At 50.5% G+C, this 17518-nt stretch overlaps 1 protein-coding gene across 1 annotated transcript in view; it reads left to right on the top strand.

Annotated features, from left to right (window-relative positions):
• The first annotated feature begins 2768 nt into the window (after positions 1-2768).
• The window catches only part of COL13A1 (collagen type XIII alpha 1 chain), an 83616-nt gene continuing 68866 nt past the window's right edge, over positions 2769-17518 (top strand). Inside the window, exons 1-4 of the mRNA XM_053585427.1 lie at positions 2769-2773; positions 5950-5980; positions 9876-9898; positions 12019-12069. The gene's annotated coding sequence lies outside the window, so the exon portion shown is untranslated. The remainder of the gene's footprint in view (positions 2774-5949; positions 5981-9875; positions 9899-12018; positions 12070-17518) is intronic.

The raw sequence follows: 17518 nt of genomic DNA, 5'->3' as shown, positions 1-17518 counted from the left end.
CACTGTGGCCCCTTCTCTGGGCACCCTGCTGCAAGCCACTCAGCCCACAGTAGATGACTGGGACAATCTTCTAATCTCAAGGCCAGAAGCAGGTGCTTGGGTAAAGGTGGCAGTGTGGGCTGTCCCTCAGCAGGATCCACTCCACAGGCCACAAAAAAAGGTGTGCTTTGTTAGGAAGATTCCTGAATGGGGAGTCAGGAGCCTGGGTTCTGGTCCTACCTCCTCACCACCTACAAGGTGACCCTTCAGCCGTTCCCTAGACCTCTCTCCATCTGTAATGGGCACTTGACAATGCCTTGGGTGACTCTATTCTTTGGTGCCTGGCCAGGGTGATGATGGGTCAGTCGATAGTTACATTACTGAGCATAGCCAAGTGGCCCACGTGGGACACCAAACAGTGACACGCAGGCACCATTAGATTTTGCAAGGCCACACACTCCCCAGTGCCTTAGAGCTGCTGGGCATTGAGCACAGCATCGAGGGAGGTACCTGCTTTGAAGTGTAGGGTCTCCCACCATAGACCTGTTCATAAAATGAAAGTTGGGGATGCCAGGATGGTGGTTGCATTTTCCTAAGGGCCTAAAGATTTTCCAGGGGGACCTGTGAGGACCACTCATAGTGTAAGAATGTTTGTGGTAGAGAAAGCCATTTTTTATAACTCCCTTATATCTCTTCCCCTTTCTACAGCACAGAATCAGCTGACAAATAGAGGCATTACCTGTTGCTGAAGCCCCTAGGAGCGACAGGTGCAGGGAGTGGTAACCTGGAGGAGCTTGGCAGAGCCAAATTCCCTCACATAAGACAAAGGAGCCCATGAAAGGGAGATGAGAGGGTTGAGTCTGGAGAAGGGGCCTGGGGCCAGAGGCTGACTGTCACAGGTGTCCCAGGGAAAGGCTTGGAGAGGACTTGGTCTGCATGTGATGTGGGGGTGGGGTTGTTATTTGGGAGTGAGAAGCACAGAGAGGGGCATTTCAGGGAAGGGTGGCGAGCACTCCCATCAACCAGCTAGCTAGGGTCACTCAGCCTTTCTCTGCCTCCAACTGCAGGTTGGGGATAATAGAACCTATTTCATGATGGAAAATACTTAGAACTGTGTCTGGCACTGAGTAAGGACCACAGAGGTGTGTGCGGTGATGATGATAGTGGTGGTGATGTAAAAGACCTCAACATCTTGAGTGGGATTTCCATCGCGCAGAGGTGGACCTAGCTGACTAAGCTTCTGGGACCTGGCCGAGTGCCGAGTCACATGGTGTGACACCTACACAGCTGAGACTGCTAAGGACAGGCAGGGCCACCGCCAGAGCCTGGTGGGAGCCAGAACCCTGTCAGGTCCAGCAGGCGCAGGGCATCTGCCCTCCATGTGGCCAAACCATTCAAAAATTGCCACGGGCTAAACTTTGTCACCAGCCTGCTTCTCATGCTAAGGACACTTGCCCACCAGGAGACACAGACTTTTCAGCAGGGCTGGCCCCTTTGGCAAGCTGCACTTAGGGGATGTTTTCAGATTCTGGGTGACATTCCCTGCCCCTCAGCCTAACAGGTCCCAGATGCTCCCACCTCCGCATGTTCTGGAAGCCTGCGTGCAGGCCTGCCGCCTGCCTGGGGCTTGCTCACCCAGTCAATGCATCTCTTGACTTTTTTTGTTGTTTTTAATTTAAAACATCTTGTTTCCCCTAACATGATGGCTTGACAGAGGCCAGCATGAAAGAGCCCGTTTCCTCCTGGATGGGGACCAGGGCAGAGAAGCAGGCAGATGAAGGAGAGCAGGGAGCCGGCTTTGGGGGCGTGAGGAGCCAGGGGATACTAAAGAGGCTGCGTTGGCCCAGCATAAAAGAAGCAACGGGAGCTGGCGTCACAGCTGAGGTAGCGTGGCCAGAGAGCCAGGGGCCGGGCACACACACCAGGCCTGACTGACACTCCACGGCCTTCTGCAGCTCACGTTCAGGGGAGCACCTCTCCCTTCAGATCTTTCTGGGTTACTTTGCTCGCCCTCCCCTCCCCCAGCCCCCACCCCCTTTTGCTCCCTCCTCCTCAGAACACTTGAATTCCTAATTCTTGGCTGCCAGTAATAGGATAGGGCTGCTGCTGAGGCCCAGGGGAGGGGAGGGGGTGACACACTAGGAAGACAGAGAAGGAGGGGCGTGGAGGGAAGGTGGGGCAAGCCCAGAGGTGGGAGCTGAGAACCGAGCAGTGGGCGGCAGACCCTGGAGGGCAGGAGGGCCTGACTCACCGCTTCATGGAAACCAGGACAGGCCTGATAGACATCAGTCGGGGCACCCGGGAGAGGCTGCCTCCGTCCCCTCCTGCCTGCTGGCTTCCCCTGTATTCCATGGGACACTTGGCAAGGACCACGGCATGCTAACGATCCTAATCTCTTCAGGGTCTGTTATTTTGGCCTTTCTTACTGTGCTTTGGTGCCCACCACCCTGTGTTCTGCAAAGCAACTTTATACACAAGTTTGGGCAGGTCCTGAAAAGCCCATTTTCTGGAGCGAGAAATTGAAGGGGGGAGCATCACCTTTAGGTCCCCCGTAGGGCTAAGCCTGGGGCCAGACTCTGGATTTCTCATCCAATGATGAAAATATGGAGATGAAATAAAGGGGGAAGAGATTGTTAGTAAAAGTGGGCCAGGAAAAGACACACTTCAGAGACCAGATGGAACACCCCCCGCCCTAAGAATTCTTGGACACTGCTTCTAAGGCGGCCTCTCCACCGCCCCCTACAGCAGTGACACTGACCCGGTCATTTTCTCTCTCTCTCTTTCAGGACCTCCTGTAAGTACTCAAGCCACAGCTCCGTCTCATGCGTCTGAAAGGCATATGTCGCCTGCCGGTAACAGGGTTCCAGGTGGGGGCATTGACAGCTGGCCCCTGCTGTCTTCTGGGGGGCCTTACGCAGACCCTTCTGCAAGGTCCCTCCAGAATGCTTACACAGAGAGAAGGCCCCCCTTCTGCTGTCACCACCTGTGCATCCCTCCAGGCAAGCAGTCCCCAACTTTCAATCTAAAGGTTGGCTTGCCCCCTTGTTAGCCCAGCTCTGTTATCCCCCAAAGAAGCAACTGGAGTGAAAGAAGGCCCAGGTATTAGAAAGAAGAAAGAGGTCCTCTCTCCTCCAATCTGCTCCTTGAATGGTCTCCTCCCATTCTGAAAACAGGTCAGTGAGTTGGCTCCACGTGTGGCCTGCTTTGGAGGACTGCTGTGTGGCAACTCCATGGCAAAGTCACTTCGATGATGGTGGTGGTGGTGGTTATGTAAGAGAGCGATGCAGCCAGTTAGGCAGCATGCTGCTGTCCTTTCTGGCCGGCAGGCTCAGGGTGGGGCAGGGGCAGCAGAGCCATTTCCAAAGAACCTGAGAAGAGCCCAAGGAGATTGTGTCCTCAAAGTAATGGATCTCAGGAACAGGAGCACCATTCTTTGAAGGACAGCATTTGAATCCCAACAAAAGACCAGAGGGCGCTGGGGGAGCTGGGGATTGCAGTTGAAAGGGCCTAGCCCTCTGCATCAGATCTTTCTCAAGGCTGCTGAAATCAACCCTATCCCCAGGCCTTCCTTAGAGAGGTCATTTCCAGAGTTGTTTTCTTCTTGATCTGTACCTGCAAGAGCAGCCTGCCTAATTTTTAGTAAGACCATTATTCAGTGTTCCATCTGTGTCCTGAAAGGCCCTTGAACCCACCCTGAGGGTCCCACTGAGCCCCATGTCTGATCAGTCACAGTGAGAGGAAAATCATGTCATTCCTTGAAAGGAGAAGGGGTGATTTATCATGGCATGTTTGGGATGTCAGATATCAACTCCAGTCATCCATCTTCCAAAGTAAACTCTGCCATAGGGACCAGCCACCTGCCCGCCACCTGCTGGAGATGGGCAGCTTCCCCGCTGATTTATTCTGAGGAAGTCACCAGAGCTCCCAGCTCCGCCTCCTGGGGCCTCCTCCACATGCTGCATCCCCAGGGTCAGGATGCTGGGGCTCACCCGGCCATGGGCTCTGAGTCCCTGACTGACAGAGGATCCCGCCTCAACAGAAATTTAACGTCTGAGAGCTCATGACCAGGCACTGTGCACAGCCTGAGTGAGCCCTGCTGCTCTTGGGGTCTGCAGGGAAGGTGCACATGAGAGAGGACGCAAGTCTGTGCTCACTGTCTCTGCAGGGTTAGCATTGCCCAGGTATTTCCCTGCATTCTGAGCCCAGCTCAGAAGGGGAACCCTGAATCTTCACCCAACGCTGGCTGAAACCACAGGTAGGAGGAGGAGGAGGAAATGGGAAGCTGGCCAGGGTGGGAATCACCTCCTCATCCCTGTTCTCTTTGCTTCCTGCAAAAGAAGAGTGGTGGTGGCCAGAGGTGAGGGCTAATGAGAGGCCTGTCTGCTGCCCTCTGGGCATACCTCAGGGGCTGGCTCTGTCCTTCAGCTGGAACACCCAGGTTCCTGTGGGCACAAGGCCAGCCAGTGCCTTTGAGAACATAACCCCAGAGGATGGATGAAAGCTGCAGCAGGAACCATTTAAGTGGAAGCAAATTTGTGGCCACCATTGCCCCACCCCTCATTCCCTTGGCAGACATTGCTAATCAATTAGGAGGCTTTTTAACACACTCTGTCAGTCACTCCCAATCCACTGGAGTCCATGCTCAAGCTGACATCCGTTGGCCATCCCTGGACTAGATGTGAGGGAGAATTTCTTAATACTAGGAACTGTGAGACTGAAACAGATGACCAAGGGAAGTAGGGATATCTCTTCCCTGAGGGAATATAGGGAAATATTTGATGACAGCTGCCAGGCCTGAGTAAATACGATCCTTGCTGAAATACTAGCTAATACTATATGTTAGGCACTATTATGTTTTCATGGAGATAATATCACGATGATGAACATCCAGGGGTCCTCAAAATTTTTAAACAGGGGGCCAGTTCTCTGTCCCTCAGACCGTTGGAGGGCTGGACTATAGTTAAAAAAAAAAAAAAAACTATGAACAAATTCCTATGCACACTGCACATATCTTATTTTGAAGTAAAAAAAAAAAAAAACAGGAACAAATACAGCCACACCGCCTCATAGGCTCTGGAGCCAGAGCACCTGTGTTCAAATCCCGGCACTATCGCTTCTGGCTGTGTGACCTTGGCAAGTTACTTTACCTCTCTGTGTCTCAGCTTCCTCACCTGTAAAGTGGGAATAATAATAGTATCTGTCTCATCTGGGTATTATGAGGAAAAAATATATATATATATATCATATATGTGTTGCATATATATATATTTTTTCCACTTAAGTATATTAACTCCTTTAATCCTAGAAAGAGGGCTTCCCTAGATGATGCCCAAAGGTTCTTATGAACCTTCAGTTTTAAGGAGGAAATATTATTCTATGAATTTCTATTAATAAACATATAATTTCACTTATTTCTACCCCAGCTCATTCAAGAAACATTTTGGAGGGACTTATAAACTATATAAGGAAACAGGAGGTGAGAGGTGGAAATCCAGAGCTGATGACACCACCACATCCTGCGCAGATGAGCCATAGACTTGGCTTTGAGCTTCCTGATGGTCAGAGCAAAAAGGAAAAGAGAATCTCCTCAGCCATCCTCTTACACTGGAATCATCTGAAAATTGAGTTCCAGTGGCAAAAAGACATGACTTTCTTGAGATTTGCCTGGGTCCTAAGTTGTCTCCCATGCGTATTACTCTCATAATTATTAGAATTAACAGTATATTTTGTTAAATGTTTCTCCCTTATCAATGGAGTTTCAGATCCATTATATGGAATCTTGAGTCTATGCTCAGAATTATGCTAGGCAGGAATACTAGGGTTAGGAATAGAGGTTTTGGGAAACATACAGCTGTGGTCTGTGAAAGTGTCTTACCCAAGGTCACACAAGTGATTAGGGCAGTGTTGAACAGCTGGATATTACAATACCCTGACCTATGTAAACTTCAGTCTCTCACCCCTTTGTTTCAGGGTCCTACTGGAAGACCCGGACTCCCAGTAAGTAACTTTCATTTCTTCTTTTCTTTGCATCTCTTTCACATGTTCTTTCCCAGTCTGAGGACTGGCTAGGTGGGGTAGGGAGTTTTCCTTTGAGTGTATCTTGGTGAGAGGCCTCTCTCCAGCGTCTCTGTTCTCTGGCTCAGGGTGAGACCTGAGCAGGATCCTGCTGGAGCAACTTGGGCCCGCAGCTACAGCTCTCTTGGTTTTCTGCCTGGGGCCCCCAGCAGGTCTGCAGAACACAGCATGCAGACTCTTCCAATGCTGGGACTGACTTCCAGACTGATGACCCTATAATAGGGGACCAGCAGGTCCCCCTATTGTGCCAGACTACTAGCACAATCAACATCCTGCATACCAGCTACCTTCAAGCCAATGTTCACATTTAGCTACCATTCAAGCCAGAGTACCAGAGGAACAGACTCAAAAACTTTGTTAGAATTCAGTAACCATTTTTGAATTCTAGAAAGGTTGTGCCAAGTAACCACAGAGCCTTTAGGACAAAAGTAGAAATAAGACTAATAGCCATCTCGGCGGTGCCTGTAGCTTAGGGAGTAGGGCACCAGTCACATATACCGAGGGTGGCAGGTTTGAACCTGGCCCGGGGCCAGCTAAACAACAATGACAACTTCAACAAACAGAATAGCTGGGCATTGTGGTGAGCACCTGTAGTCCCAGCTACTTGGGAGGCTGAGGCAAGAGAATAGCTTAAGTCCAAGAGTTGGATGTTACTGTGAGCTGTGATGCCACAGCACTCTACTGAGGGCAACATAGCGAGGCTCTGTCTCAAAAAAAAAAAAAGACTAATAGCCCTCTCTTATTGAAACCTTAACAGGAGGCACTAGGCACTATGATAATCATCCTCCAACACATTCAATTTGTTCAGCAACACCATGAAATGGGTATTATCATATCTGTTTTATAAATGAGGAAACTGAGACTTAGGAAGTAAAACACCTTGTCCAACCCTCCAGGCTTTAGTTGTGCACCTGTTGGGTGCCTGTGCTGTCCCACGCCCCTCCATATTGCTGTTGCCTGTGGTCCATGCTCGACATTTGAGAACCACCTTCAAAGTTTTCTGAGACGTTCTCCATGGAGTCTAGCTTGGGGCATGGATGAGTTGAGTATTGGATATGGGTACTGCAGGCCCTCTGGATGGGAAGGGACCCAAATGAGATGCTTCAACCAGTCAAAAAGCTGGGGCTGGCATCAGCTGCCCTGTCTCTCTGCATCAAAGGTCACATCCTGAGAGTCCACACACCTCTCTGCATCTCTCTTACCTAGTTACCCCCCTTTTAAACATGAATTATACTGTGAACAGCTTCTAAAATGAATGTCCAGTAGTGACTTTCTTAATGAAATGCATGTGGGAGAATATTCAACCTTGAAAATGAAAACTCCCAGTAAGTAAGTGCTCCAGAGCAAAGGCGGACCGGTGAGTCGGTCCCATGAAACCCAAGGAGGGGGAAAATCAGATGACTGAGAGGAACGTGGGCAGACTTTGTTTTTTCTTACAACGTCCACCTTTAAAAAGCATTTAGGGGGGCAATTCACAGAGCAGGGGCTGCTGCACATACTTTCCGTTCTCTGGCCCTTCCACACCCATCCCTAACCCAAGCATTTTATGGCCAGGACTGCAAAGAACATTAGTTTTTTTAAAAAAGAAATGAAAAAATAAAAAACACACATCCTGAAATACCATTCAAAAGCCCTAAGTAAGCAGACCGTGGGGATGTCACGGCAAGATCAGTACCAGCCTGACCTTCTCAGCAGGCTGAGCAGATCTGGGATCCGCAGGCCATGGTGCTTTGATGCTTCCGTGCAAAGGGACTGACTGGGGGTGGTACACAAAAGGATTTGTGGATGCTGACCCCTTGCTGTGCAAGGCAGATGGTGTGAAGTACAGATATGCTTAGAAAATTCACTTGCCCATGGAAGTGCGGGTCTTAACACTAGTAGATGCCATTTACTGAATGGTTACTAAGTTCCAGGCACTGGGCTTTTTAGAGACAGAATCTGATGGGATCTTCCCAGAGCCCCCTGAGACAGGAGCTCTCATTACCCCATTCAGTAGAAGCCAATGCTCAGAGAGATTAAGGAAACAGGGTTGGCACTTACAACCAACGCTGCTGCCCTGCCACTCTTTAGCAAAGACAGAGCATTTTACTCAAAGACACCCTTGGTCTTGACCATGTCTGTGTAACAAGGACATAATTTCGGAGATGAGTGTTATTCTCGGGCTCATCCCACATACATCTTGGGATGCTAATTGTCCCTCGAAGAATTTTGCCTCAGTGGGACGGGCAGATGTTGAGTCACCCAGACATGCCCACCCAATTCTCTCCTGTCCAGCTGGCTGGACAAACACTATCTTATTTTCTGTACCCCATTGCTTTTCACCTTTCCAGGCTCCTACCAAACCCAGGCCCCACCCAGATTTTATGATGTCTGCATGCGTAGGACTGCAAAAAAATATCTTCTACCAAAACGGAGAGGAATAAAAGTAAGCAGATTTCCAGAGTGAAAAGATGTAACCCCTTGCTACAAAACAAAGCAGTTCCCCTCTGAGCATCTGAAACTCGTGATTCGGATGAGTCCACGTGGCTTACGGTCTTCCCTGTCAGTGCTGGAGGTGGCTGTGAGGAGGGAGAGGTGGAGAAAGACTCCATCTGCAGCCTCAAACGTGGGGCTGGGGGAGGAGCACTGCCCTCCAGCTCTGGCAGGGACAGGCGTAGGGAAGTGAGTGCCCATGGGTCACACAGAAGCTGTCAGAGCCCTTGCTCTGTGCCTTGAGGTGGCGAGTGGTGAAGATGAGGCACATCCTGGCCATCGCTGAAATGGACTGCAACAGCAGAAGTCTAAGGGAGCAAGGGCTGTGGAATCACATAGGGAAACTGAGGCCCAGGCTGGGAACCAAACTTCAGTGCTCTTTCCACAACGCCATGCCTGAGTGCAAGATAGCCATGGGGCAGCATGGAAAGTTCATCCACATGATCCTTGGGCATCACATACAATGTTGTTCAGCTGCCCCACAAACCAGCCTAGCAGTGCCCTGAATCAGGTGCACACATAGCCCATGGGCCCTTCACATTCTGTCCTGGTTCCAGCTACATCTGATTGTTTCTGCCTCCTTCATCATCAGGGTGGCCAATGAGTGTGAAATGCCTGGATCAGTCCTGTTGTTCACCAGAAGTGGTGCCACTGACCTGTTGGGAGCAGGGTGGATTGGGGCTGTCCCTCAGCTGGTCACTGTGGTTTCTAGAGACCCCTGGCCGATGCCCAGTTTCCTCTGCATTGCTGACCCATGCTCCACCCTTCCAACCGTGTGTGTCCTGCCTCTGTCCTCCATGTCTGTCCGTGCCAGGTCCCTCCACTGTGCCTGGCCAGTCCTAATGACACTGGGCTTGTCCAGCTTGTGAAGCCCTGCACTTGGTGCTTAGCTGCACCTTCAAACCGCCTAGATGCCACCATCACAACACAATCCCTGGGAAATTCTGCCCCACCCTGCCCCCACCATAGCTCCACCCAGCTGGGACCACAGCTCCTGGGGCAGATTTCCTGCCTAGGAGGGGTCCCACTCCCTCTGTCTTCCACCCACACCTTACCCAGAGCCTCTTGCGACCCTCGCCACTATTTCTCTGTCAGTTATCTGGAGCGGCTGGCTTGGGCCCGCTGCACAGCTCAAGGCAATAGCTTTCCACATGCTGTGCTTGTTGGACTTGGGAACCTGTCATGTGTCAGTCTCTGTGTTTTGTTTTGTTTCTTATTTCACAGTGATTTGTTTGGTCATCGTGACATGAAACGGATTCCTACGTGGCTGCCTCTCACTCATCCTTTCTTTCTTCTCTCCCTCCCTCTCTGCTCCCGCTCCCTGTGCTGCATGTGACTGTCCCAGGGAGTAAAGGGCCAACCAGGAGAGAAGGTGAGTTCACCCTTCCCCTTCTGCCCTTCACCCAGCCTCCTCTTTCAGGATGGGCTCTTGGTGGGGAACCTCTCACCTCTGCCACAAAGGCCCCAGCAGAGGGTGCCGGCTGGGGCATGGCCCTAGTCTCCTAATGGCTTCCACATCATGGGCCAGGAGTCTTCGAGTCTTAGGCTCTGGTCTCCCCATCCTCAGCTGATTCTCCTCCCACTGCAGCTGGCCTCATGGCTCTGATGCCCAAGGCAAGGAGAGCAGAGCTGGAAAGGCCTACGGAGCCCCAGGGTTATGGAGTAGAGAGGACCTAGGAAACCAGAAGCCCAGGACACCAGCCTGACACATCAAGGGTTTCTTGAGAGATTCCAGAGCTCAGCGCATCTTAGCAGCTTCTTTTACAGATGAGGAAACTCATCTGAAGCCCAGGGAAGGGTTGGGGCTTGCCCAAGATCCCATAGCAACATGGTAAGGTGGCATTAGAAGCCAGACCTCCTTGCCTGGGCCCTGCCATATTTCTGCAGTACACTCTTCTGTCTCCAAAATAATAACCACGACAATAAGTATTCAGGCTACCATGTATTAATCACAAACTGTAGCAGGCAGAATTTTAAGTATTTTGCTTCTGTTTTCTCAATTAACACTGACACAGCCTTTCCAGGGAAGCTTTAATCTTCCTCTTTCCATGAGACACAGAGAGGAAAAGTCATATGCCCAAGGTCACCCAGCTAGACAGTGGCAGAGCTGGAGAGGAGCCCTTGTGTAGTGGACTCCAAGGTCAGGGCCCTAACTACCATGCTATGCTGTCCTCCAAATAGAATGAGGTTATTGGCCCCACCCAGCAAGGAGCTGAACTGTCCAGGAGAAAAGGCACAACCCCTTCCCTGGATGAGGCATTATTTCAAGCATTTTACATTATTCATGAAATGTTCACATCTACCCTGTGAGACAGGTGCATGGATTAGCCCTGATACAGATACGGAGAGAGGCACCGGGAAGTTAGGTAGCTTGCCCCAGGTCACACAGCTGGCAGGGACCAGAGCTGGGCTCTGATTCCTCTTAACCACTGCTCTATATCGCCTACTGTACAACAGTATGGTATTGTAGCAATGGCATAGTTACTAATTTGAAGCCACCCTTCACCTGCGTGTGAGGTATGACACTTTACAAAATGCATTTCCGCAGAGCAGCTCTGAGCATCCCTGTTCACAGAGGGGGTTATATGGTCACAGCCATTCCAGGACTTGCCTGGCAGAGCAAGACCCTGGACTCAAGGCCCCAGGCTTCTCCCCTGCCCTGCCTGCTTCTGCTGGGGGCGGGGGTTCTGCTGGCAGATGGAGCAGGCGGCCTGCTGGGCAGTCCCGGCCCTTCACCTCCATCCTCCATATGTACATCCTTCTTCCTCCTGCTGTCTCCCCAGCACACACGCACACACACCCGTGAGCACACACACATGAGCTCAGCCACGCCTGATGACACTCAGCACTTCTGGCCCAGCAGCAGCGGCATCGCCTGCCATCCTCTCGGAGCTGAAATTCTGTCCCAGACTTACTCCCTCATGTCACTCTCAGTCCAGGACTAGGAAATTCCAGACAGCTCAACCTCTCAGGCCCAGGGGTGAGGGGTCCACTTAGCACATGTGGGTTGCATGTCCCCATACTCAGGGCAAGGCACTGTTCTCCAGTTACAGGGTGTGCAGGCAGAAGGCTATTTGGGCATGGGGGCAGGAAGAGGGCTGAGGGAGGTTGGAAAGAGTCCTGAGCAAGGCGTGGGGTAAGCCCTCCGGATCTGGGAACCATTGCTAAGTCTTCCCCCCCGCCCCCATGTCTCCCTCTTACCTGCCACGCCAATGAACCCTGTTCTCACCGCCTGCTGGCCTGGGGTCCTACACCCTCCTGCCCCTGGAGCTCACATCCTGTGCCCTTGCTCACCCCTCTTATCCGCTCCTTCCTGTTGCTCCCCTGCCCTTCCCAACCCTTCTGAAAGGCTTCCTCCACACCCATCTGCGTGTCCTCTGTCCTGATTCGCTCTGGCTCCCTCCTGTCCTGTCCCCCACACCCACCAGCCCCTTCCCTTTTGCTCTTCTGTGCCCCCTGCCCCACACTCCCTCTCCCGCTCTCTTCCCACAGGGGGCTACTGGAGATGCTGGGCTGTCCATCATCGGTCCCCGAGGCCCCCCTGTAAGTTGTTTTTGCTATTCTTCAGGGTGCAGTGGGGTGTGTGAGTTGATGAAAGGGCTTTTGGGAAGGACGAGGGGAGAGCCAGTCTGGCTGTGCCTCTGGGTGTGGCAGCCACAGCATGTGATGTGGTCAGCCTAAGCAGGCCTCAGTGACAATGTGGATGTTAAAGAAAGTGGCCTGACTAAATATACTTAAATTACAGCCTCTCAAGTGGGTTCTGAGGGGGCCTACCCTCTAGCTACACAGCGGCAGTGGCTGGGAGGCAGCCCTGCTGTTTACAACAGAGAAAGTGCCACTGCTCGCTGATGGGCGCTCCTGCTTTCCCAAGATAAGCCTTTGTTTCTGGAAGCCCAAGGTGCAGATGCTGAATTGTGGTTCGCTGACCCAGGTGCCCATTGTTGGTCTTGCTGGAGGGCCAGACACCCCGTACCCTCAAAGGCTCCTTTCTGTGTGCAGCACTGGGTCCCAGTGACCAGGAGCTTGGGAAAACCAACGAGTTTTCCCAAAATGTGCTTCCTCTGGGCTGAAAGTGGGCGATGAAGCTGGCAAGACACCTGGGCTAGGGCTGTTTTTCCCAGAGTGCCCAAATCACCATACTTTAGGGTGGAAAGGATGCCAGTGATGGTTTAATGTGGCCCCTCAGAAGGGGAAACTGAGGTCCAGAGAGGGGTAGGGGCTTGTCCAGAGTCTTCTGTGTAGAGGATAGGGCAAGATTAGAACCCAGGAACCCTAGCACCTGGCCTCCACATAGCAGAGGCCGCTGGCTCTGTGTTTTGCTGTGCACTTTCCTAACCTGCCATGCACGGTGTTGGGTGGGGAGCGGACTGAGGCTAGCCCAGCGATGGATAAAACCCAGGCTTCCCATTCCCCAGCCTTCCACAGCAGGAGCAGATGGAAGCAGGAGCCTCTCCTACCCACAACCAAGGGAGAAAGAAGGGTCAGTGAACAATTTGCTAAGTTATGTCCAAGGGAGGGGGCCGCAGTGAGCTGAGCGGCCAAGGGAGGGACTTGTGGCCAGTGCCCAGAGCCCATCTGAGAAGGCAAGAGTGGGGCAGGTGAGCCAGGCTGGCACACAGGTCAGGTCCTGGGCTGGCAGACACAGCCTTCTCAGCAAGGTTTTCTTCTGGGCTCAGACCATAATAAGGACTGAGCACCTAGCATTCATTCTGTGGCAGGTTGTACACTAAGATTTTTTCTCTTATTAACTCACGTAATCCTCATAAGAACCCTTGAGGTAGAGACTACTATCACCTCCACTTTATAGATGAGGAAACTGAGGCACAGAGAGTTTTCCTGGCTTGCCTGAAGTCATGGGGACGGAGTGTGGCCACACTGGGAGCTGACCACCCATCCAGGCCATGTGGCTCCAGAGTCTGCCCTCTGAACTCTGCTGCTGTCATGGGTCTATCAGGCTCAGTGTCACTGTCAGATGTGCTGGGCTCTCACTATAGCAGCCCTGATGGATTTGAGCCTCCTGTGTACTGGGGAAGGCACAGTGAAGATGCTCTGAGCCCACTTGTTTCTGATGACAGTGGCCATGGAAAGGTAATAAAGAAAGAAGATGATGGTTCCCGGGGTTCTAGCATCAAGGATTGAGCCTGGGGTGGGCCTGTCAGGAGGCCAGCGGAGTCACACAGAATACCTACCTACCCTTTGGCTGCCGTCTCTGTCTGCTCTAGTCTGACTACAGATGTTCTGTTGTGTGGATGCTGGTCCTCTAACACTGCTTCAGCAAATCATGTCAACAGTCTACCAAAAAGTTGTTGAAAAGTTTCCGCTGCTGGAGATGTGCTCAGCTCCTGCTGGCTTTTGTCCAACATGCACAGGCCTAAGCAGAAACATTCCTACCACACTGGATTCTATCCGGTGGTGAAAACTACCTTCTATTCAGTAACAATGATGACTACCTTCTCCTGGGCTTCTATCATATACTAGGTCTCCTTTGGTCTTCCCAACATAGCTGTGAGGTGCTCCTACCAGCCTCTTCTACAGAGAGAGAAAGCTAAAAGTTTTCTGACTCACCTGTGGTCACCCAGCTAGTAAGTCCTAGAGCTTTGCTTTGGCCAAGTTCGCAAAGCCTGCATTCTTGCCCCAACATCTCCTTCCATTCTTGAAGCTCTACTGTTTAAAGACAATATTTATAGGCGGGGAGCGGTGGCTCACACCTGTGATCCCAGCCCTCTGGGAGGCCAAGGTGGGTGGATCGTTTGAGCTCAGGAGTTTGAGACCAGCCTGAGCAAGAGCAAGACCTCGCCTCTACTAAAAATAGAAAAATTTGCCAGGGATGATGGTAGACACCTACCATAGTCCCAGCTATTCAAGAGGCTGAGGCAGGAGGATGGCTTGAACCCAGGAGTTTGAGGTTGCTGTGAGCTGTGTTAATGCCACAGTACTCTAGCTTGGCCAACAGAGTGAGACTTTGTCTCCAAAATAAATACAATACAATACAATGAAAAGGATATTTTACTTCAGGAGAAAAAAATTCTTCCCATAGGTGCTGCCTGGGTTGACACTTGGAAAGGTTATATAGCACTGAGAGTCTTGACTGAGCACAGCATCCTCTGATTTGTCCTGTCAATCCCATGGCTCAGGCCACCCCTGCTGAGTCCCCACTAGACAGCAGGGGAGACCCCCTAAGCTCCTCCCAGCAAGCCACCCCAAGCTGATGGGATCAGCAAAAAAGGGTGGGGAGACAAAGGGTTCATTTGTCCTTAAAGAGGGGAGGTCAAATGAGTGGAGCCCCTTGGCACCTGGGGCTGGTAGGGAACATGCAGCTTTCCACTCAGGCAAGAAGGGCCCAAAATAAATGTTGCTAATAAAAACCATCCTTGCTGCTCACAGAGGCCACCTGTATCCCCTCTTAGAGATTGATAAATGGTCCAAGCAAAGTGGGAACCATCCAAGCACTCTGGAGAAGGAGCGCTCACATTCCAGTGAAGAGGAAGCAAGTTGGAGCAGAGTGTCTGGGCATATTGACTTTTAAGGGAGCCCCATTAAAGCAAGGGGGGGGCTGTTCCAGCCCAGCAGGCACTGGGCAGGTTATCTACGGTGCCTAGGAAGTGCCCCATTTCAAAGGGAGCTCATTCCCCGCCCCTCCCCCCCCCCCCAGCTCCTGTTTCTCTAAAGGACCAGAATAGCTGGATTTACTGCCCTCATCTACAAGAAGCCACCCACTGCCCAGGTAGACACACCTATCAAGTGCATCTCAATTCACTTCATTCAAAGTGGTCAGGAACCCAGTACATGCTAGATGCTGGGGAGATGATAGAAACCCACCCATGGCCTGCTTACCTCACCAGGCACATGAGTGGGAGTGCTAAGGCAGGGGATGGTCAGGGAGCTGTGGGACCCAGGGGAGGCACTGGATTTGGGGTGAGGGAGGCAGGCAGAGAAGGGATAAGTAAATTATAGTTGAGGACCTGTGAGGAGCCCAAACACCGTGTTCAGGGGTTGGGCTTTCTTCCTAGGACTTGAAGAGCCCTCAGGTTGTTTTGGGCTGATGAAAGACATGATCAGATTTGCAATTTAATAAGGTCCCCTGAGCCCCCCTGCTCCAATGTAGAGCTTATTAGAAGAGGCTGCAGGTGGAGGGGCTGGCTGGAAGCACTTCCAGTAACCAGGGCCTGGACTGCAGCAGAGTGCTAGAGCTGGGTAGGAGAGGTAGAGACTACGAGATATCTTGGGGGTGGAATTGATGGAATTTTTGTGATGATAGAAATGGTTGAGGGAGAAGCAAGAGCTCAAGATGACTCTACATTTCTGACTTGAGTAAGAGTGCTCTTCCCCAGGAGGAAGAGCAGACTTTGCCAGTAGAGATGAGCTAAATTTGAGCATGATGAACTTGAGATGTCTTTGTAATGTCCAAGGAGAGCTATCGGTCTGCTAAGGGTCAGCACAGGTGTGCTAGAGCTACCAAGAGTGGACTGTGCATGCCTTCTCCCAACTGTGTTCAGTGACCTCACATTGGTAACTTGAAATCAGCTATACGGAGAGTATTTACACCACGGACATTGGCAAGTGCTGTGCAGAGCAGTACTCTGCCCCCATCTGCCCCCATCCAGCCAGTGATGACACGTTTACCAGCAAAGGGGTTTGTGAGTGAGGAAAGCAAACGAGGACAACTCTGGGCAGTTATACAACTGACCTTCTTCCAGTCATCAACAGGAGGGCTGGGAGATGGTCTCTCTCCAAGCAGAACTTCCGTTCTGTGTTGTCTTACCCTACATATGTGCAGGTAGAAAGAAGATGGGGAGGAGGCCAATGTGGGCTTATATTTCTCTCATTTTTATATAGAAGGATGTAATATTAATCCATAAGTTAATCAAAAAATAAATCTGCTAACTACAAATTGAATGTGATTCTAATCCTAGTGTGTTTTTGATGAGGTTGGGAGTCCAACAAAATAATATTAAATTTTACTTGAGAAAAATAAGCTTGTGAGAATGTCAGGAAAATTCTGAAAGACGGAGTGAGGAGGAGACTAGTTGTCTACTAGATATCAAAATGTACTATGAAAACAGAAAATCAAAACGAACTAATGAACAGAACAGAATGAGGAGGCCAGAAATAAAGCCAAATGCCTATGGGAATTTGATACATGATAAAGGCTTCAATAGAAAGAGAGAGACAGGGCGGCGCCTGTGGCTCAGTCGGTAAGGCGCCGGCCCCATATACCGAGGGTGGCGGGTTCAAACCCGGCCCCGGCCAAACTGCAACCAAAAAATAGCTGGGCATTGTGGCGGGCGCCTGTAGTCCCAGCTACTCGGGAGGCTGAGGCAAGAGAATCGCTTAAGCCCAGGAGTTGGAGGTTGCTGTGAGCTGTGTGAGGCCACGGCACTCTACTGAGGGCCATAAAGTGAGACTCTGTCTCTACAAAAAAAAAAAAAACAAAGAATGAGAGAGACAGATGGTCCAGGAAACGATGCTGGGGCAACTGACAAGCCATTTATTAAAAGTAAATGGGAAGATTATTTTTTAAAGCTAAATGTCCACCCTCCTCATTATATCAGAATAAATTCCAAATGAATAAAATACTTAGATATAAAATGTGGAACCATAAAATATTAAAATACAAGGACAAAACATGAGTGAATGTTTTATAATTCTGAACTAAGGAAGGACTTTTTGAAACATGACATAAAACCCAAAAGCCATAGGAAAAGATTACATTTGTCTCCATAAATGTAAAACTTCTATGTGACAGAAAATACGCTACAAATGAAATCGAACACAAATGCCAAATTGGAAAGAATATTTACTACCTATATGGCTGTCAAAAAATTATTGTTCTTGACAAAGAGCTTTATTCAAAGCAGTAGGAAAAAAAACAAACAATTTAGTAGAAAATATTGGTAACGAGTACAAACAGGCAGTTTACCAATAAGAACAGCCAATAAACATAGGAAAAGATGTTTAACCTCAGGATATAATTGAAGACGTTTAATTAAAA

The sequence above is a fragment of the Nycticebus coucang genome, chromosome 3, assembly GCF_027406575.1.
Source record: "Nycticebus coucang isolate mNycCou1 chromosome 3, mNycCou1.pri, whole genome shotgun sequence".
Classification (NCBI taxonomy): domain Eukaryota; kingdom Metazoa; phylum Chordata; class Mammalia; order Primates; family Lorisidae; genus Nycticebus; species Nycticebus coucang.
The sequence above is the reverse complement of the archived record's forward strand: the minus strand, read 5'-3'. Positions and strand labels throughout refer to the sequence as shown.